Source organism: Schistocerca americana, chromosome X, assembly GCF_021461395.2.
Source record: "Schistocerca americana isolate TAMUIC-IGC-003095 chromosome X, iqSchAmer2.1, whole genome shotgun sequence".
NCBI classification, from domain to species: Eukaryota; Metazoa; Arthropoda; class Insecta; order Orthoptera; family Acrididae; genus Schistocerca; species Schistocerca americana.
This window is the reverse complement of record NC_060130.1, coordinates 424181805-424203914: the sequence shown is the minus strand read 5'-3', so window position 1 is coordinate 424203914 and position 22110 is coordinate 424181805. Positions and strand designations below refer to the sequence as shown.

General features: G+C 44.6%; 1 pseudogene; it reads right to left on the bottom strand.

The window, feature by feature from the left end:
* Positions 1–19784: 19784 nt before the first annotated feature.
* Positions 19785–19903, bottom strand: LOC124557011 (annotated as a pseudogene).
* Between the last annotated feature and the right edge of the window lie 2207 nt (positions 19904–22110).

The following is a 22110-nucleotide window of genomic DNA, read 5'->3' as shown; positions in this document are numbered from 1 at the left end:
TGTTGCAGATGTCTCAGCGCTCGTGTGTGGTCTGGCATTGTAAAGCTGAAGGACAGGGCGCTCCAGCTGTGGACGTACTCTTCGAATTTGAAATTCGATTACAGCACGCTGCTACTCACGCACTACCAGAGTAGCGTTACACGCCATTATGCTACATGCTACAATTCGGAGCCCTCTTAACATCAGAGGGCTGCAAATATGTACGACGTGAAGAATATAGTTGCAGAATCTTTTAATTAAAAAGCTTTAGGAGTTCTCATATAAAAAATTCGGAGACATTACTTTACAGCATACCCTCATACTAAGCTAACTGAACTTTGTACAGTAACCGGTTGTCTATCTAACGGCTTCCAAGGATAACAGAAATGTGGTTTTCGATATTTCACGTCATTACTGACCGAATTTAAAATGCTTTAATACTCTGCTCATTAAGAGGAATAATCTAATGATAAAGGCTTAACACAATAAGACGAGTGTTACAGTTATAAATAGTGTTTTTGCCGTGAGGCAGTGTGACTGACGGTGCGCAATACTGGGACTACACGGCCCAGTCACATTAATGTGACGGCCGCATATGTCGATGTCAAAGTGCAATAACCACTCACGGACGACAGGTGACAGCACTAGCAGTGGAGGGTATACAATGCGTGTGGAGAAGACGTAGAAAAGGTTTAGTCGTTGTGGAAATGCGGAAACAGAGCGGTTTACCTGACGTGCAGAGGGGTCAGATCATCGGCTTTCGGGCCAAGGGTGGATGCACTTCCGAAACTGCAACTGTGTTGCACCTTGGGCCATAGATGACAAGAGTGAACGACGGCTAAGGAAATGAGTACGGACGAATAGACGTGCAACTGTTGTGTAACTGACCGCCAAGATGAGCCAAGGAGCTACCTACAGTGTCTCCTCAACGACCGTCTAGCGAAAGTTGCTGCGTATGGGCCTCCGCAGCAGACGCACGGTTCATTCACACCTGCTGACTGCTGCTCATTGGCGATGAAGATTGGATTTTGCACGCCAAGACCACAACTGGACGTCCGCCGAGTGGCGACAGGTGGTCTTTTCAGATGAACCACGTTTTATGCTCCATCGGACAGATGGCTGTTGGAGTATACGGCGTGAAACGTGTGCAAGTAAACAAGCAGGGAGTATTATGGTCTGTGGAATGTCTTCGTGGCATTCCCTGGGTGATTTCGTCATTCTGTAGGGGACAATGGACCAACAAATGAATCCATCTATCCCTGGGGACTATGTCCACCGGTACATGCAGTTTTTTTCTCTTCGGTATGATGACACCTACCAGCACGACAATGCAACGTGTCATACAGCTGTCAGTGATTCAAAGAGCACCAAGGTGAGTTTACGGTACTCCCTTGGCCACCAAACTCCCCGTATTTAAACCCAATCGAGAATGTATGGGACCACCTCGATCAGGCAGTTCGTACCATGGTTCATAACTGAGAAATTTAGCGCAGCTGGCCACATCCCTGTCGGTGCTTTCCAGAACTTCACTGGCTCTCTTTCTGCTCCTATTGCAGCAGTCCACTCTGCAAAATTTGATTATTCAGGCTTTCGACAGGAGGTCTCATTAATGTGCCTGCACAGTAAATGTACTGAGGATTTGATAATGAGGGCGCATAGCGACTTCAAACGAACTTTATGCATAGTTCCAAACCATTACGAAAATTTTTCTCTCCGACACTCTCAAAAAATGATAAATGGAAAAAAAGTTTATCGCTCTCTACGTTTTCACTGTTCATGCAGTAAAATTTCAGCAGCAGACATAAGTTTTTAATGGTTCAAAAGCATTTGACGAAATCTGAACATGATTCGAAGCAGCAAAATGTACTTACGCTTTATCAGCCCTCCAGTTTTCCACCCTCATTTGGCGTTATCACGCCCGAGTGCCACATTAGCATGAGCATGAATAAAAGAGCAAGGTGCCCTCTAAGACCCCCCAGTTCGGTAACATCCTCTGTGCCACGCAAGCACCTTTCTTGAGCACGTTACAAATGAACTTGTGCTCAACAAAGGTGCGTGGGTGGCACCACGGGTGTTGCCCTTGTGGGGGGGGGGGATTTTAGAAAAACTCTTTGCCGTTTAACTCACGCACATGTAAATGTTGCACTCAGTCATGATCGAACCACAGGAGGATGGAAAACAGGAGGGCTGAAAAAGCATAAGTACGCTTTTCTGCTTCGGATCACGTTCGAATTCCGTCGAATGGTTTTGAATTGTTCCTAGTGGTGCCAACCTGTATACGAGAGCAAAAATTACGGGTGTGCTGCACTCCTAAGGGTCGCGGTCAAGTTGAATGCGGATGCGGCTCCACAGCGTCCTTAGAGCAGGGTTGAAACGTCCAAAGGTGTCAGGGGTGTCGAAGGTTCTCAAGAACATCTTCGTGTGGCTCATCGCACTGTGAACTATAGCTTTCGACCGCGGAATGCGTGGGAATCAACGTCCTGTAGAAAGGGGTGGTTTCATTGAGCGTCGTAATGGCAGGCAATTACAGGTTTAGAAAAAGTGATCCTTTGATTCTGTTGCGCAGTATATAAGAGGGCTATTCGGAAAGTAAGGAACGATCGGTCGTGAAATGGAAAATACAGTGAAAATCTGATGCAGCTTTGCACAGATGCGTTGGGCACTGTGTCTAGTTTGCCCGTCGATCGCACCATGTCACTCTTTCCAGTTATGAGCTCAATGTGAGAACGTAAAGAAGGCTAGAAATTAGCGTCTCCCACCAAGTATGAGTGCCTGGCGAAAGATTTCACCTGGAGCTATGCAACCCACATAACATAACTGTCATGCGGTTCGTTCTACACGACAATTCTCGGCCGCACTCTTCAGGAGCAATGAAGATGCTCCTGCAGCGTTTTCGGTGGGAAGTGTTTGAGCACCCACAATACAACCCGTAATTGGCTACCTCTGAGGTTCATCTCTGCTCAAATCAACCGCTGGCTATGAAGACAATATTCTGACACAGACAACGAGCTGCAGTCCAGAGTAGAAAATTCTCGAAAAGCACTGGCGACTGATTTAAATAACGGGGGAATTGAAAAGTTGGTACAACGTTACGACAGATGTCTAAGTCTGAGAGGCGACTGTGTAGAGAAGTAGCTGGAAAGTGTAGCTAACCGTCGCAAATAAAACAGTTTTGATTTTCACTGTGGTTTCCATTTCGCGACCTATCGTTCCTTATTTTCCGAATAGTCCTCGTATTAGCTATAGAACCTGATTTCAGTATGTAAATGAATAAGATAAACATACACTTTCAGGTTCTTAATAATTACTTTGTTGTACACGTTCTTACAAAACGCTTCATTACATCCTTTTTGTTGTACTTGTCAATCATAAGAAAGTTAATAGCATGATTATCAAAAGATGTATACCCATATTGATATTCCACGTTAAGCGTATTAACAAACTGTGTAAACCATCTAGCCGTAGGACCGAAACGTGGTACTGGAGTGACCAAACACCTACGACTCCATACATGCTTCCTAATTAGATGACGTCGTCTCAGCCTTAATATCCAACGCACTCGAGATACTCAAGCGAGGGGTCGAATAACTCTCCGACAACGTGCACATCGTCGCGCATTTACATAAATACAATGTGTTATATAGCAGATGGCATGAACAATATTTAGACGATTAATTAATACTTCACTCCCAATATGAAACTCTTTCGATACTCTAATTGCAACGCACTGTACAGACACAATGGATATATGTCACCGAATGCATCTACAAAATTATATGATTCTACGACAAATGCTTCAGGAGATAAGACTTCATGAATAATGTGGTGCGTGAGAAACGTGCTTTTACTGATAACGGAGCGCAAATTACCCAGACTATACTCATCCAGTGTATCGTAATTTGAGCGCTTAGCGATTTCCAACAAACTCTTAGCAAAGCTTTTCTAAACTTTTTCTCTCTTTCATGCTTAATGTCAAATATTTAAAATATTAACGCATTTGGAAAGAAATCAGACATTTGAAGCTGTCTTGTACACGAGACTTCGACTGTTTAAAGAATCGGGTGTTTGCTGGTGCTTTAACTAATACGCCTCTTCCCAACGTGGCGTACTCCATAATTTCCCTGGCTGTTGTCTCTACCGAGATTCGTTTAACATACTTCGGTATACAGAAGTACAGCCTCCCTTTCATAGGAGTAGTTATGCCTGTTTCAGTTTTATCAAATGAAGGGGCACCGTGAATAAGATATCAGTTTCGGGAGAACTGGGCTTCGAATCTTTGTCCGTCAACCCATATTTAGCTTTTCCGTAGTTTCCTGAAGTCGCAATTGCGAAATTCTCGGATGGTTTCTTTGAAAATCGGCCGATTTCATCCGCAATCTTTGTTATATCCGAGCTTGTGGTTCCTCGCTGTCAAGTGAGATGCCGAAGGGATGTTAAAACGCTAGCTTTCTTTTTTATCTGCGTTTCTTTGCATAGTTCCTCATTTGGTCATACACGCCGCTTTATATATAGAGCATGAGTTTGCGGCATTCGAAATGAACCGGTTGCACACATTTTTCTTATTTAGTTTAAGGGTAATGACTAAAATATCATGTTTCATCACTGCAAAAACTGGTTGATTTCATGCCGTTATTTAATGGAGAGGTGTCGTCAGTATCGTTAATTACAGCCACAGCCTCCGTGTAGAACACTCTGTCGTCGTAGGCGGAGATGCTACGAGAGGCAGAAGAAACATAAGAAAGGCTATTGCGCCAGAGGAATGTGCCCATTGGGCAGGCGAGCGAAATAACTGGAATTACGTGAATTCCTCGGGTCATAGAAACCGGAATTCCCCATGCTTACCAAGGGATCCAGAGAACTTAAGGAAGGTCGTTAAATAACTTGCACTTGGCACGCTCTAGTACATTATCGAATCTTGCGAAGAGAGAAGGAAGTGGAGGTAATTTTCCGAGGGTCTGCGACTAACAAACAAATTTAATTTGGGAGTTCTCTCTAAATAGCTTTCTTTTCTGCATCATAGGACTTAATTTTGTATGTGTTATATCCACATTGAAGTTTACATATCAAGATAACACGGAACATGAGTACGATGTGGGATTTAGTGTGGAAAAAGAATGTCACGAGACCATAAAAATGATTTCTACGAGAAAGATAAGCTAGCTTAAAGAATATGAACCATCATTAAGTCAAGGAATATTGTTAAGGGCAGAGTGTCTTCTTCTCCAGTAATCCTGATACTCTTGAGAATAATGATGATGCCTTATGGTGTTTACTGTTGAATTGCAATTATTCTCATATCTATAGCTTAAGGCAGTGCTTCTCACCCATTCTGAGACCATTGTCTCATGCCGAGATGTCTCGCAGTAACACCAACAAAGTTTAACACATAACTAAATTCTTGGAGATGAAACAGTTAAGAGTCCTATTTTTAAAACGAAGCACGTTACTGACGTTCAAGCGATAGAAACGCAATTGTTGGGTACGTATTTTATAAAATCAAGAGATAATTGATCAACGATACGGTTAATACTTCTTATTTCTAACAATCTTTTCATATTAGTTTTGACCTCGGGGAATACATATTAGGCGAGAATTCAGCTTTACAACTGTAAGCTATAGTGTGAGGCGTTCTCAGATAACGCTGGGCTACAGAAACCAACTTTCCGTGAAAATGTTGCCAGCTCTGTTTCATCATCAAAAGTCGTTGTGCCCATTCCTGAGCGTCGTGACCAGATGACCCAAGCTTCTCCATCCTGGACGGTTACCAGCTTCTCTTAGAAGCTGCTGATGAGTTAGACCAGAGATCTTCTTAATTCGATCCACCCACCTTCTCTCTGCTCTTCCGCTCGGTCTCTTGCTCTCAACCTTCCCTTCCACGGCTATTTCCTGTAGGAATTCCCCATATTTCTTCACAATATGGCCAAAGAGCTGGAGAATTTATTGGTTAACACGAGAAGAAAGGAGTTGCTCAATAATGGACATATTTGTTCCTCTTTCAGTCCATGTTATGCATAGCACCCTACGACAGCACCAAAGCTCAAATGCATCAATATGCTGCTTGTCTCTGGCCTTAAGAGTCCATGTTTCGCAACCGTAAAAGAAAACCAAAAACACGAGTGTTCCAAAAAGCCGGATCTTTGTGGTGTTCATGTTTGACCTATTCTGCCAGACCTTCATGAGCTGCTTCGCATCCGTCCTTATCTCATCTTCACAGCCTACCGTGTCGCAGATGGTTGACTCAACATAGACGAAAGAATGTGCGACTTCCAGTTCTTTAATCCAGCTGTAAGTTGAACCTGTGCTCGTCGATCAATTACCATTGGTTTGGATTTGCTGAGACTGAAATCCAATCCATATGATGGACTAATGTCCTTTACTTTTCTTAGTAGATCATTAAGTTTATCTTCAAAGCACGGTGTCCTCCGCAAATCGGAGGCTGCTAATAGTTCTACAATCAACTGGGATGTCTTTAGTCCAACCATCGAGAGAACTCCTAATGACATGTTCTACATAGATGTCGTACAGTTTGGGGGGTTGAGCACAACCCTCTCTGACACTTTTTGATACACCGAAAAAATCAGGCGTGCTAGCACTCGTCTTCACAGCTGCGAGGTGATTACTGTACAGCCTTCTGATCAGTGCTATCAAGTGTGGTGCGACATCGAACTCTGCAAGCACCTGCCACAATTTTCCACTTACAACATAGTCAAAGGCCCCTATAGTCAGGTAAGCAGATTAAGATCGGAACACAGACTTTTCGCAATTTCTCGATTATATGTCGTATGTTGAGAACATGCTCAAGAGTTCCTCTTCCTTAAAAAAACTGCTTGTTCTGTAGACTTGTGAGGCCGAATGTATGGCTTCAAACGCTAGTTCAAGATGTAGAGCAAAATTTTGCTTGCTTGGTATATGAGAGCAATAGTTCGGTATTTGGAGCAGTTCCTGGTTGATCCTTCCTTGTGTAGGGGGTTGAAGAGAGACTTCGGCCAGTCTTCTGGCTACTCTCCTGTTTCCCTATTCTTGTATACACTGAGTGCAGCACATTAGCATCCTAATGTCCCATTTCTTTGTTCATCTCACCGTATATACTGTGTAGACCAGGGGATTTATAGTTCTTCAAATGTTGGATTGCATTCTTTGTTTCTCTGCGTAAGACTGTCTGCTCTGATGTAAATTGTTCAGCTGCACGGTACTGTACTGTTATTGTTCCGGCCTGCCGCGGTGGTCTAGTGTTTCTAGGCGCTCAGTCTGAAACCGCGCGACTGCTACGGTGGCAGGTTCGAATCCTGCCTGGGGCATGGATGTTTGTGATGTCCTTAGGTTAGTTAGGTTTAAGTAGTCCTAAGTCGTAGGGGACTGATGAACACAGATGTTAAGTCCCATAGTGCTCAGAGCCATTTTTTTGTTATTGTTCCCAATATACAACTTTTCACAGTACTGTTTCCATCTCGCAACGGCGTCTTTCTTGTGTCTTGTAGGGTTGCCATTCTCATTGTCTACCGTCCATGTGTGAGGATTGGCCCGAACGGCCAGACGCGCGGCTAACGCGCTGCTTCCCAAGCGGGAAGGCGTGCTGGTCCCCGGCACGAATCCGCCCTGCGGATTAGTGTCGAGGTCCGGTGTACCGGTCTGTCTGTGGATGGTTTTTAAGGCGGTTTGCCATCTGCCTCCGTGAATGCGGGCTGGTTCCCCTTATTCCACCTCAGCTACGCTATGTCGGCGATTGCTGCGCAAACACTTCCTCCACGGACACGTACACCATAATTACTCTACCACACAAACATTGGGGCTACACACGTCTGGTGTGAGACGTTCCCGGGGGTGTCCACTGGCGTCGAACGGCACGATAACCCTGGGTTCGGGGTGGGGCGGTGGTGAGGTGGGTGGACTGCTGTGGCCTGTTGTGGGGTTGTGAACCACTGAGGGCTACGGTGGGACGAAGCCTCTCCGTCGTTTCTAGATCCCCGGTTTAATAAATAAATACATACATACATACATATATACATACATGAGGATTAAATTCACCAATGATGCTGTTGATTTTTTTGAAGAGATCACATACTTGATTGTGATGATGACGATCTATTTCATCACAGATACCGTTAATGAAGTGTGATCTTGTCGTATCGTAGATTGAAACTATCCTCGCCAGTATCTCACAGTTGGGAACAGAAACGCACTTTTCCGATAGACGCCGATAGAGGACGCGCGGGAACCCGGAGGATCCAGTGATGTACATCCATTGAGTCACGCCTACAGCAGCTCCGACTCCGGGCGTTCTCTGCCGCCGCAATATAGTATGGAGGGAGGCAGGTACACGGCCAAGTATCAGTTGCAGTTTTCGACACTCTTCAGTCTGTCAACCTCCGATAGTTCACTCGTGCGTTAGTAGCGGGAGTTTCTTAATGCACGACGAACTGTTCTTTTGTAAAGTTTCTCCTCAATGCATGGAGAAAGTCACAAATTAAGTAAAACTTCTGTTTACTGCATTTACGTCGAAGACCGAAGTCTTCCAAAGCTAACTGTTCATTACCGATTATTTGCTATTTTGTATGTTATTATTATTATACACGTAGTAGACCCTTTGTGGTTCACGTGAAGCTTCTACAGTTCTTCCGGCGGTTTTTCATGAGACCTTCATTTTCTCGCTCATGACTTTCTTTCTTTCATCCGTCCACTTTGTACCGGTCTATGGCTGGACTTCCCGCTTGTCTATTTTGCTTCTGTAGATGTTACGGTCTGCAATGTCCTGGATGGTGAGCTGAGCATCAGTAAGGTCTCTTCGTACTTGTTCGGCCCATGTCATACCTTTAAGGTTTTCAGTGGATGCGAGTATCTGGCGTGTGACTCTATACTCAAGGAGTCTGTGTATGTATCCACAGAATTTAAGGCGTCTTTTTCTAATGTCAGCAGTAATATTTGAAATTTTCTTTGTAGTTTTGATGGTTTGCAGTCTATATCCAGCATCAGTTTTTTGTGGTGTAAGGGTTTTCCTAATGATCTTTCGTTCTTCTCTTCGTAGATTTTTGTAGCATCTTGTTACGGATTGATAAGTTTTCTGCTGCGTATAGCCCCTAGGGTTTCATGACACTGCTGTAGTGCCTGATTTTTTTCATGCATGGACATGCACTTTTTGTTGTAAAGTTGGTGTGTTCGACCGTAGGCTCTCTTTGGTTTCTGTGCTTGAGTTTCTTGAGATTTTTTTCCTAGTCCAATGGGTTCCAAAATATCCCCCAGGTATTTAAAATGTGGAACTCTGTATATCCATTTTTATATTTTTTATCCATTTTATTTATCCATTTGTCCGCAGCTCGTGGTCGTGCGGTAGCGTTCTCGTTTCCCACGCCCGGGTTCCCGGGTTCGTTTCCCGGTGGGGTCAGGAATTTTCTCTGCCTCGTGATGACTGGGTGTTGTGTGATGTCCTTAGGTTAGTTAGGTTTAAGTAGTTCTAAGTTCTAGGGGACTGATGACCATAGATGTTAAGTCCCATAGTGCTCAGTGCCATTTGAACCATTTATCCATTTTTTATAAATTTTATATAGAGGGCTGGAACTTTTATCGTGGCATCCATTTATTAACAGCTCTTACAAAATAGATAGATGTTTCAAAGTTTTACTGACCTTCAAAGTAGTCACCAGCATTGTGTATAACCCGTTGCTAGCGACGTGGAAGTCGTAGGATACTCTTAGCAGTGCCAGTTGTGTTGACAGTTCGAGCGGCGCGGTCTATTGCCCGAAGAATTTGTAGCAGTTCTGAAGCGCATGCCGTGAAGTGTTTCCTTCAGTTTAGAAATCGAGTTGAACTCACGAGGGCTTAAGTCAGGGGAGTGCAGTAGGTGGTATTGCACTTAGCAGGCCCATCAGTCAAACAAATCAGTAACAGCTTGTACTGTACGTGCTTGAGCATTGTCCTGCAAAATGATGGTCAGGTCGTGCAGAATGTGTCATCACTTCTGTCTCTAAGCTGGTCGTAGGTTGTGTTCCAAAAATGAACAGCATAGAGACAGAAGTGATGACACCTTCTACAGGACCTGGTCGACTGATTCGTAGTGTTTCTCGTCTATCTGGGGCTCTTAACAGGTGGAGTTAATAAAAAGTAATAGGGAGTAGAAAGGATTCAAAGGAGAGCAGCGCGTTTCGTCACGTGTTCGTTTGCTAAGACCGGGAGCTGAGATACTTATCCAAAGGAGGCATTGAGATTCCAAATTTAACGTTTCGCCGACGACGAAAGCATTAGATACGGCGCGCAATTTCGGACTGGAGGACCGAGAAGGAAATCAGCCGTGGCCTTACTCCAATGGGACCATCCACCATATTTCTTCAGAGATATAGGGAAACCGTGGAATACATAAATCTGTGTGACTGGGTGGGAATATGAACTGCTCTCTTTGTTACGGCGTAAAGTCAAACACCGGCACGTCAGTCTGAAACGACAGTAAAGAGAAGGCTGTGAGAGGAAGTCAGCCAATCGCATGCTGGCCGGATCTCCTTCCAGGACGACAACGCGACAACAGCTGCCCTATGTGAAGAGGACATAAGCGCCACGACCGACTGGTGACGGGCCAGTTAAACAGCAGCTTCGAGACGAGTGACTTCTATAGCAGCGTCAGCGATAGATACTTCGCTTTTACTCCCTATGTCGCACAGACTTAGGATTGTCTGTACTGAAGAAGACTGCATATTTCGTAGGTCGCCCTTTGCTCATGTCACATCTGTGTAATTGCAAAAGTTAAGTATTGTAAGTTTCTTTTTGTAATAAAACTCATTAGTACATTTTGTTTGAATGTTTGTCTAGCGAACCGTGTACGCTGGCTTCGTAGACACCACATATTTGACGACGAGGCTGGACGTAACAGTCTTCCCGAAAGAGAATCCAGTGTTCTAATCACTGAGTACTCCGCATGGTAGAGAAATTAGAGGTCATGTGAAGATTTAATAACAGTCCTTCCTCCTGCAAGTAGAACAGAAAAGTGGGATATGGTGGCGGCCCATAAATGCCTGCAATAATTACACTGAATCCAGTTTTCCGATGATTCTTCCCCGCGTGAAGTCATTGAAATGTTGTCTCCGGGCCATGTAGCAATGAAAACCACTGACACAGTACATCTTATCTGCTCACTGATTGACACTCGCCGTCTTTTCCTCGCCTTTAAGTTGCCTCGAGATGCGAGGACTGCCCCATTTGGCGCTACAGTCACTGTGACTTAACGTCATGCGACGTACTACTTCCTGTGCAAGACTGAGACCTCTGGCAACATCCTCCTGCAGGTTCATTCCTTTCCACCGAGTTGTTAATATTTTAAGTTACTTTATCTATCTCGTCCTTAAGTTTTGGGAAGCAATGTACATACTCATTAGTTTTCCATTATATGTTCGTGTTCACATAACTCCAATGAATTTACTTCGGATGTTTACCCAGAATTATAGATTATTCTCTGCCTTTGTTGAGATTTTGTCTTTGGAAAGAACATCAGCACCAGGTGGCATTAAAAGCCTGTCGGAATGAGCCACTGCATATCACCTTACTCTTGAGACAACTCTTACACAGGAAGAGTCCGTTACATCTGCTAACTGAGCTGTCGAGACATTCATGTCTCCAAGACACGTACTTTAGTTTTAATCTATGACGAGCAATACTGTTGATGAATTCTGGCTAAGCAAAATTCGAAATATGGAAAAGATACGAAATCGAGTTGCACTTCATTAGTTCAAATCACTGATGTGCTAGTTCCGAAATACTGCGCCGAGTTTTCGGTACGTGACGTCAAACGTGTTTCCGCTTTAATGGGAGCTGCTCCCCTCTGGAACAGCACTTCTATTTCCGCGCCACGTTCGTCCATCTCCGGTCTGCTTGTAAGCTGTCCAGAGCAAGAACATATCTACGGTGCCTGGGGGCACGAGCTCCGCTAATAGGCAACGAATTTGTCTGTCTGACAGTGCTACACCTGTGTAGTAATGTCTCCGCCTATGTTGTGTATATGGTTTCTAAACTGTGGTGTGAAGTTCACTCCTCACTAATTATGTAAAGAATATGTGAGTATTTTACCTAAAGAATTTATTAGTAGTGTGGACTTACCGAGTTACATAGTATTTTTCGTATTTCTCCTTGTTAGTGTGGTAAATTTGGGGCTAGCCTTAGGAAACAACAACACTCAAAGTTTTGTTTTATAATTCAATTACTATAAACAGTATCTAGTTACTGAAACTTCCTGGCAGATTAAAACTGTGTGCCCGACCGAGACTCGAACTCGGGACTTTGCCTTTCGCGGGCAAGTGCTCTACCATCTGAGCTACCGAAGCACGACTAACGCCCGCTACTCACAGCTTTGCTTCTGCCAGAATCTCGTCTCCTACCTTCCAAACTTTACAGAAGCTCTCCTGCGCACACTCCGCTGCAGAGTGAAAATCTCATTCTGTATCCTCCTCCAGGCTGTGGCTAAGCCATGTCTCCGCAATATCCTTTCTTTCAGGAGTGCTAGTCCTGCAAGGTTCGCAGGGGAGCTTCTGTAAAGTTTGGAAGGTAGGAGACGAGATACTGGCAGAAGTAAAGCTGTGAGTACCGGGCGTGAGTCGTGCTTCGGCAGCTGAGATGGTAGAGCGCTTGCCCGCGAAAGGCAAAGGTCCCGAGTTCGAGTCTCGGTCGGGCACACAGTTTTAATCTGCCAGGAAGTTTCATATCAGCGCACACTCCGCTGCAGAGTGAAAATCTCATTCTGCAGTATCTAGTTACTATTGATTTTGCAGCCATTATCATGGAGATACGTCTGTGATTTTTCTCAGTTCTTTCATTGAAAATTCATGCCAACTCGTCATACGGAACATAATAACGTGTATCCTAGTGCATTTTGTGAAACGAGACAGACAGAGGACTTTACAGCTTACATGAGTCTTCGCTTCCTTTGGCAAGTTATAAGAATAGCATATGATCTACACGGGGACACTTGTTTCGCCTCTCTCTCTCTCTCTTTCTCTCGCTCTCTCTCTCTCGAACAATTGATATGCTCGGAACACTGTATTCCTTGCGAATGTGATATCTGTTGAGTCTGCATTTGATGCGAAAATCAACGTAAAACACTAAACGCGCAGCGCGCGTCAGGCAGATGATATTGCACCAAGCTACTGCACATCGCTCCAGCACCGCCTTTTTACGTGAACAACTTTGTAGACGCTTTACCACTGTCCTTGTTTGGTAAAACAGTATCGATAGGTGACGAAGATGCTGACTTTTTAAATGGTACGCTATCAATACTTTGCGGTAATGAAAACGAGCTTTACAAAGTGCCACAATTATTTGTGTTTTCGGGCACAATATTCATGACAATCGTGTTCACCGTATGCGCTGTGCCTTGGCAAACGTTAACGTCATCGACGAACTCAGTCGTAACTTAGACAAAGGAGGACAATGGGACAGCAACGAGTATGGGTCGACGAGCAAATTCACTGTAAGGAAACTAGCTTGTACAAGCATGTGCTGCAGTGTGTCTATACACTCGAAGCTAGAAACTTTCCTCTCCAATCCCAATGGAACTGGCTCTCAGTAGCCAGTTGGCTGCTCATCGTGCATAAAACATGAAAATTTTAAATGACACTGATTGTCTACGGTAACTGAGTGATGAATATGTGGTTATACAGAGAGGTCTGTTGCTGCTGCGGTGTTGAGTGATACGCTGGCGGTTGACGGTTCTGGTGAAGGCGACGTTAGTGGCCGTATGGAGTCAGAAGCAGGCATTGATACTGCTGAGAACTGATGCTGCCGTTGATGAAGAACCATTCTTCGGCTGCTATATGTGGAAAATTATGGGATGGAGGATATGAGTTCTGCTAATATTTAGGATCTGGTATCGCGGATAGGGAACGATTCCCACTGCAGTTGAGTTTGAAAAACTGAAGGGAAATAAGCGAACAAGGCTACCTGTCAGAAACAGTATAGGTAAAGAGTGATAAGTGCTCTTTCAGAACGATTAGTTTCTTGGACGGGAAGACTTTTGAAATTAGCTTCAGATAGGGCGAAGCGCATGTGCATATTAAGAGAAGTAGAGAAAGGAAGGAACGAATATTAGGGTTTAACGTCTCGTCCACGAAGGGATCATTTAAAGATGAAACACAAACTCGCATAGGACAGAGAGGGAAAGTAATGGGCCGTGTCCTCTTGGAAAAAACTAGCCTCGGATTCGCCTTAAAGAAGCTTAGGGAAACCACGGAATACCCAAATGTTAAGAGGGATTTGAACCATAGTCCTCCCTATTAAGGGTCGAGAACGTTAGTCATTGGACCACCTTGCACGGTGCGACAGAAAACAGGAGGGCTGTGTTGATACTCGTGTATTCACCCCCTGAGCTGCTGACGACAGGATAGAAGCAACGCTTGTTTCAGTAGCGTCTCCTAGGTGTACAAGGTGAAGGACTTCCGAATATGATTCAACTGTTTTGATAAATTGGGAGCTTTATTAACTGCCTATATGAGTACTCGGCAGTGCACGGGTATGTATTTATTCCACTCTTCCATTTGTCCATCTCATCCTTACTGTGCACTCTGTACATCTCCCCCTCACCTCTCTCTCGGTCTATCTCCTCCACCCCCCCCCCCCCCCATCTCTATCTCCTCCTGCCCCTCTCCTCTGTCAATTTGCTCTTTCCCCTCTCTCTGTCCATCCCCTCCTCGCCTTCTCACTATCCTCCTCCTCTCCTCTTTCTCTGTCCATCTCCTCCCTTTCTCTTTCTCGTTCCGGTTCATCTTCCCTCTCTATCTGCCCATCTCCTCTGTCCCGCCACCTGTTTCCATCTTCTCCTCCCTTTTTTTCTCTCCACGTTGTCAAGCCCATCCAAATAGGATGTTGGTGCTTCCTACTGTCACAGCGTTTCTTTACAGATAGTAATATGTGCACCAAGTTTGGTTGAAATCGATCCAAGGGCTTAGGAGCAACTTTTGATCCGTAGCTTTGCTTACATACGCACATGTCACATGCATTCCACAAACATTTAACGTATTTCACACACATTTTTACACATATTTCATTTGTATATCTAGTGAATTTCACCCTACAGTTTCGTTTTCACGATGCTCAATATTCATGACGTCATATCTCTTGAAATATGTGTCGTACAATGATCTAATTTTCCAGGTACATCCAGTAGTATATCTGAATACTGTCTGCAAAATGCGTTTGAAATAGTCAGTAGTAAGGAAGTAACAAATTAAGAAGTCGTGACTGATGCGGCAGTTTTAATACACGAAAATGTGGCAGGCGATAAAGTTTTTTTTCCTTTCATCGTTTTGTGATGTCAGCGATAAAAAGTCTCGTAAGACTTTCAAACTATGTGTAAAATTGGTTGCAAGTCACTGAGTGCTCTAATTTTCAAATGTTGGACGAATATAGTCCAGCTATTGAGCGTCGTGTGCTATGCTTCTTTTTCACCCCTATACCCACCCCTTTGAAACATAGGCAGTTCAAAATGATTCAAATGGCTCTGAGCACTATAGGAATTAACATCTATGGTCATCAGTCCCCTAGAACTTAGAACTACTTAAACCTAACTAACCTAAGGACATCACACAACACCCAGTCATCACGAGGCAGAGAAAATCCCTGACCCCGCCGGGAATCGAACCCGGGAACCCGGGCGCGGGAAGCGAGAACGCTACCGCACGACCACGAGCTGCAGACTAGGCAGTTCTTACACCCACAGTGGTTCTTTCCAGGCAATAAGTAAAATATGTACGAAGTCAGGTGGTGGCTAACCCTGTGGTTTAGGAGGAGATGTGAAACATGCGTACATACTTACTTCCTCTTTTATAATATATATGAATATGGAATATGAGGCGTGACAAAACTGCCTACAGTTGCGAATAAATATATCACCACCAAAATGATGAAAAAATATGTTTTTTCGTTGCTGCTCGTAGTTACAGCGTGTTAGCAAAAAATTACTGTTAATTCTTACTGTTTAACTGAATGAAAAAACTTCAGTCCGTGCCCACAATGGAAAAAAAGGGCAATTATATTGCTTGATAGCGATAGCGAACAGTACAGCTTGACATCAGTAGCCGTTGATGTCAAGTTCCAAACTTTACATTGTCTTGATGCCTCCGGATGTTTCTAGAAATGCACTATGTGATCAAAAGTATACGGACATCCCCGTAAAGCATACGTTTTTCATATTAGGTGCATTGTGCTGCCACCTACTGCCAGCTACTCCATATCACCGACCTCAGTTATTAGACATCGTGAGAGAGCAGAATGGGGCTCTCGGCAGAACTCCCGGACTTTGAACATGATCAGATGGTTGGGATTCAATAGTGTCACACGAGACTCGAGATTTCCACACTAATAACCATCCCTACCTCCACTGTTTGCGATGTGATAGTGAAGTTGAAGCGTACAGGCCGACCGTATTTGTTGACTGACAGAGACCGCCGACAGTTGAAGAGGGTCGTAATGTGTAATAGGCAGACATCTATCCAGACCATCACACAGGAATTCCAAACTGCATCAGGATCCACTGCAAGTACTCTGACAGGTGGTAGGTGAGGAAACTTGGATTTCATGGTCGAGCGGTTACTCATAAGCCACACATCACGCCAGTAAATGCCAAACGACGCCTTGCTTGGTGTAAGGAGCGTATACACCGGACGACTGAACAGTGGAAAAACGTTGTGTGGAGTGAAGAATCACGGTACTCAATGTGGCTATCCGATGGCTGTGTGTGGGTATGGAGAATGCCCGGTGCATGTCATCTGCCAGCGTATGCAGGCCCACAGTAAAATTCGAAGGCGGTGGTGTTATGGTGAGGACTTGTTTTTTATGGAGGGGGCTTGCACCCATTGCTGTTTCGCGTGGCACTATCACAGCACACGCCTACGTTGATGTTTCAAGTACCTTCTTGCTTGCCACTGTTGAAGAGCAATTCGGGGATGGCGATTGCATCTTTCAACACGATCGAGCACCTCTTCATACTGCACGGCCTGTGGCGGAGTGGTTCCACGACAATACGATCCCTGTAATGGACTGGCCTGCACAGAGTCCTGACCTGAATGCTATAGAACACGCTTGAGGTGTTTTGGAACACCGACTTCATGACAGGCCTCACTGACAGAAATCGATACCTCTTCTCAGTGCAGCTATCCGTGAAGAATGGGCTGCCATTCCCCAAGAGACCTTACAGATCCTGATTGAACGTATTCCTGAGACAGTGAAAGCTGTCATCAAATCTAAGGGTGGGCCACACCATACTGAATTTCAGCATTACCGATGGAAGGCGCCACGAACTTTTTAGTCATTTTCAGCCATGTGTCCGGATACTTTTGATCATATTAGTGTATGCTTCTGTAGATGAGTCTAGGCTGTCGCCTTCAGTAACATTATAGTTGGTTAGTTGATTCGGGGGAGAGGAGCAAACAGAGAGGTCATCGGTCCCATCAGACTAGTGAAGGATGGGGAAGGAATTCGTGCGTGCCCTTTCACAGGAACCATCCCGGTATTTATCTGGAGCGATTTAGGCAAATCACGGGAAACCTAAACCAGCAGTTGCTTTGAAATGGTGTCCTGTTCCGTGACACAGTGCGTATACTGACCGTTTATAATCTCAGTTGCCGCTGTTTATTGACTGGACCGTCAGCTGTGAATCTGGTTAGATGTACACTGATTGAAAAAAAAAAAAATAGAAGCAGCCATGGACGGCTGTCATTGTAACTTCTTACACGTACTCACTGTCGGCGGATATGTAAATTATTGTAGCTGCAATGCTCTGTGAAAGGTAGAACGGCCATCAGAGTGCACTATTGTTGCTCCTGTTTAGTGTTGTTACCAGGCCTGGTAGGATATATATGGGATGTGAGATGTTGAGTGATAACTGTGAAGGACTAGGAGAGGCCACAAACTCTAGTGAGACAGCGTTATCTGAAAGAGAACTCATTGTGAGTCTCCATGTGGCCGGCATATCTAATCGTGCAATATCCAGACTTGTGAAACATTCGGATGTGCAGTGACCCGATGCTTGACTGCGTGGGAACGTAAGGGCAGACATACTCATCGGCAAGGTTCCGATCGACCACGTCTGACCACTACAAGGAAGGGTAGCCGTATTGTGTACCAAATACATTGTGATCCCATCCGAGAACGAGTAATGATCTCCCTATTAAATTCTGTGTCACCCCACACCATTGGTTGTAGATTAAAAGCAGCTTGACTAGAGAACTACCGTACCCCGTGTATGCTGCCGCTAACACCACAACACCAACGGCTGCGTTTGGAGTGGTGATGTGACCGGGGTGCACGGACTGCTCAGTGGTGTTGCATTGTGTTCAGCAACATCACGGTTCTGGAATATCCCGGATGACCACACTTGGCGTTTAAAGCGGAAAAATGGGGACAGGTCCCGTTTATCCGTCATTTTGGAGAGGCACAGCTGTGTTACTCTTAGTCTCATCGTATGGGCAGCCATCTGTTATGACTTTAGGTCATGGCTGGTGGTGACGAAGGGAACTCTGGTGACAAAAAGGTCACGAACATCCTGTGTCCTTATGTGGTACCTCTTGTGCGACACTATCGTGGTGCAATTTATCAACAGGAAAATGCACGTCCTCACATGGCATGTGTCTCCACGAACTGTCTGCGTAATGCTGAGAGCCTCCTGCGGCCAGCAAGATGGAGCTATGGACGGCCCATATCTATCCCGATGGAATATGTGTGACGAGCTCGGATGTTAACTCCGATCCAGTGCCAATATTCAGGATATCAAGCATGAGTTACAACAGTTGTGGACCTATTTGCCTCAGGAGAGGATACAATGGCTTTATGACACCCGTCCCATTCGAGTCTATAAGTGAGCTTGTACTGCAAAGTTCTTTGTAAATTTGACTCGATTTTGTTATCACTGCAGTAACATCATATACATTCTCAACCCGTGGAGTTTCGTTTTATTTCCTTCTCCCCTCCTGTGTGCTTCACTTTTTTGGCAGGCAGTGTATTTTACTATTATCCATTTTGTGGTCCCGAAGTCGTGGTTGTTTAGCCATCATGATGTTTATTCAGGACGCAGTCCACAATGAAGCAACATTAATACACAGCTACGCGTCGAACAGTCACACTCCCATCATATGGATAATAGTGTTTGAATCAGCAAACAGACGTGTTTGCACATAGCAATTAGTAGTCATAAAATAATGCCGCTTGCACAAACAGTACTCGTAAAATCTCCAACTCATGTCCCCTTTCTCCTTCTCATCACCTTGCCATCACTTGACCAGTTTGCCTCTTCTTCCACGCTATCTCCGAGCCTGTCCACTGATTTCTGGCAACAGTATTATCCCTGTAATCGATACGACACTGTCTAAGAATGGAAAAAATGTTACTCCATTCCATATTATAAAAGCACCCTCCAAATCTACGAAAGCAATTTGTTTCACGGCGTTTATTTATTAACTGTAGAATCCCCCTAATTCTCCTTCAACAAATTTGTCCTTTCCTAAGCGAATTTCGAATTTCCCTTCTGTTCTTGGATAATGTACCCTAGGGGATGTTTTTGGTGCATCTATCAGCAGACTGATTGTGCAATTAATATAGCATCTCAAATGCGAAACGTTACATACTCTGTCTTATCGTACCATTAAACTAAAACTCCGTCGGAACAGGTGATGAAGGCCTAACGGAGCCGACTGCCGGGTCATCCTCAGCCCGTAAGCGTCATAGGATGCGAATGCCGAGGGGACACGGCTCTCGCAGCTGTCGTCAGTTTACGAGCCCGGAACCACCACTTGTAAATCAAATGTGTTCTCAACCTGCCTCACAACGCTTGAGTGCACCCCACTTGCCAACAGCGCTCGGAAGACCCAGACGGTCACCCATCAAAGTGCTAGACAAGCCCAATAGCTCTTATCGTGGGTGATCTGACTGGAACCCGTGTTACCACTACGGCAAGGCTGTTGACGTCGTACCATCAAGCTGCCCGTTTATAAAACACTCAACCAATCAACCAACAGGGCACTAATCCTCACCTGAAAGCTTTTCTGATCGAAAACTGGCTAGTTCTAGCTATCACTGCATAGTAAATTAGCATATTCATCTTCGTTGAAATTGGATAGTACTGTAGGCTGAGGAGAGTCAGAGGTCGTCACGGACTCCTAAAGAAAAGGTTTTCTTCTGTCGCTGGTACGTAGTATGTACCTCTGGAATACAGCATTTGGAAGGAAGAGAATTCGGATAGACTATTAGGTTTGCCGTTGTTTTCCTAAATCGCTTAAATCAAGTGCTGATTGGTTCATCTACAGATCTACGTGAGGTTTTCTCCGTTCTTCTTCCAAATGTATGATTTGACTAGTAGCGACAAAATTACTGGAAACAGAAACTACCAAAGGGATACCTTGGACTAAACAGCCGGAGTGACCTAAAGTTAAATGACCAAACATAACAAATAGTAAGAGAATAAAATGATAAGCTGAGACAGCTTTGGGGACCACAGCTACAGATAATGATGGCGAATATTGGGTGTATCTAACGTTACTGGAACTTTTCAGCTGAAGATGGCAACACAGTGTGTCCAGAGGATATGCACGTGCAGCTTTTCCCTACCTTTCTGACTTGAGAAAGGTTGAAACATTGGGATAAGGGACATGGGAGCGCCATAAAAAAAATTTCAAAGACTGTCGATTCTAGTGCAATGCAAATGAACAAGAGTAGGCACAGATCCTTCCAGAAGGATTACATCAGGAGAAGATAGTAGAATTCATCGCCTGGAGCTGACAAATAGAAGGATGACAACAGTTGAAATCCGGTCAGAGGTCACTGGCAGACAGTTACCACGAACTGTCTGCAACAAATCACCGGAAGCTGAGTTGAGATTCTGAGTCTTCATGCGGCGTTTATTGCTGACACCATTCCGCACACAGCAGAAATGTGCGCGGTGTAGAGTTAGTCAAGTGAAACGTTGAGTCGCATTCTGTGGTGTTCAACGACGTGTCTCGCTTCCATCTGTGACTTCACCCCCTGTGCCATCTGTGATTTCACCCCCTGTGCCTGTAGATGAACTGGTGAAAAGTCACTGTAGCAGCTATTCTGGGACTTATACCTCTCCCGCTCCTGGAACCATTTTGGGGAGGTATTGAGTTTGACAACAAGAGTGATTTGATGAAAGCTCGTCATTGTGTGGCAACAACGATAAACCGGGTTATCATACCATTCACGAGTAGGATGCTAAATTTATATTCCAGTAGGATAATGCAAGACCTCACTTCGCAGTTCACATCACGAACGCCACGAGGAAAGTACGGTTTCCCCCGGATGTTATCCGGAGGTTGTTTTCTTCCATGTTAAAACGAATATAACTTATTGATGTTGATAATGTAATTCAATCGCCGGCCGCGGTGGTCTCGCGGTTCTAGGCGCGCAGTCTGGAACCGTGCGACTGCTACGGTCGCAGGTTCGAATCCTGCCTCGGGCATGGATGTGTGTGATGTCCTTAGGTTAGTTAGGTTTAAGTAGATCTAAGTTCTGGGGGACTGATGACCACAGCTGTTCAGTCCCATAGTGCTCAGAGCCATTTGAACCATTTTGTAATTCAATTCCGGCTGGAACGAAAGTACACCCTTATGAGATGAACATTACCACAAATCTTGATAAATATCAAACTGGTGCAAAAGGATATGAAATTTTCGTCAGTGTGTCAGAATAATACTATGGAACGGACGAGTATGTATAATCAGCAGAAGGGAAGACGCATGAAATACAAAAGTTTGTACGGAGTATCTAGGGAAAGAGCGGTGCATTTTTGAAGGTAACCACATACACTTGTGTCCAAAATTAAAGAAACAAACCGAAATTTTGCAACGTTGAGTCTATTTTCCCACAAACCTCTATAATCAAGCTATAGTACAGTAGGAAAAATGTAAAGAATACAGAACGCAAACAATTGCAACATGCATAACGGTAGACAAAGGTGTTCTTCGGTTTTTCCAACTTAACGGATTTACACACACATTCCGACTAATGCGTTCAGTAAGAGAAGTGACCACCTCTGGCAGCAATAAAGGTCTGACAAACGACGGGGCGTGCTGTGAATGATGCCAGCAATCTCATTTTGAGGCAATAACGCCCATTCTTCCTGCAGCGCTGCTCGCAAGTCTTGGAGATCCCTAGTGC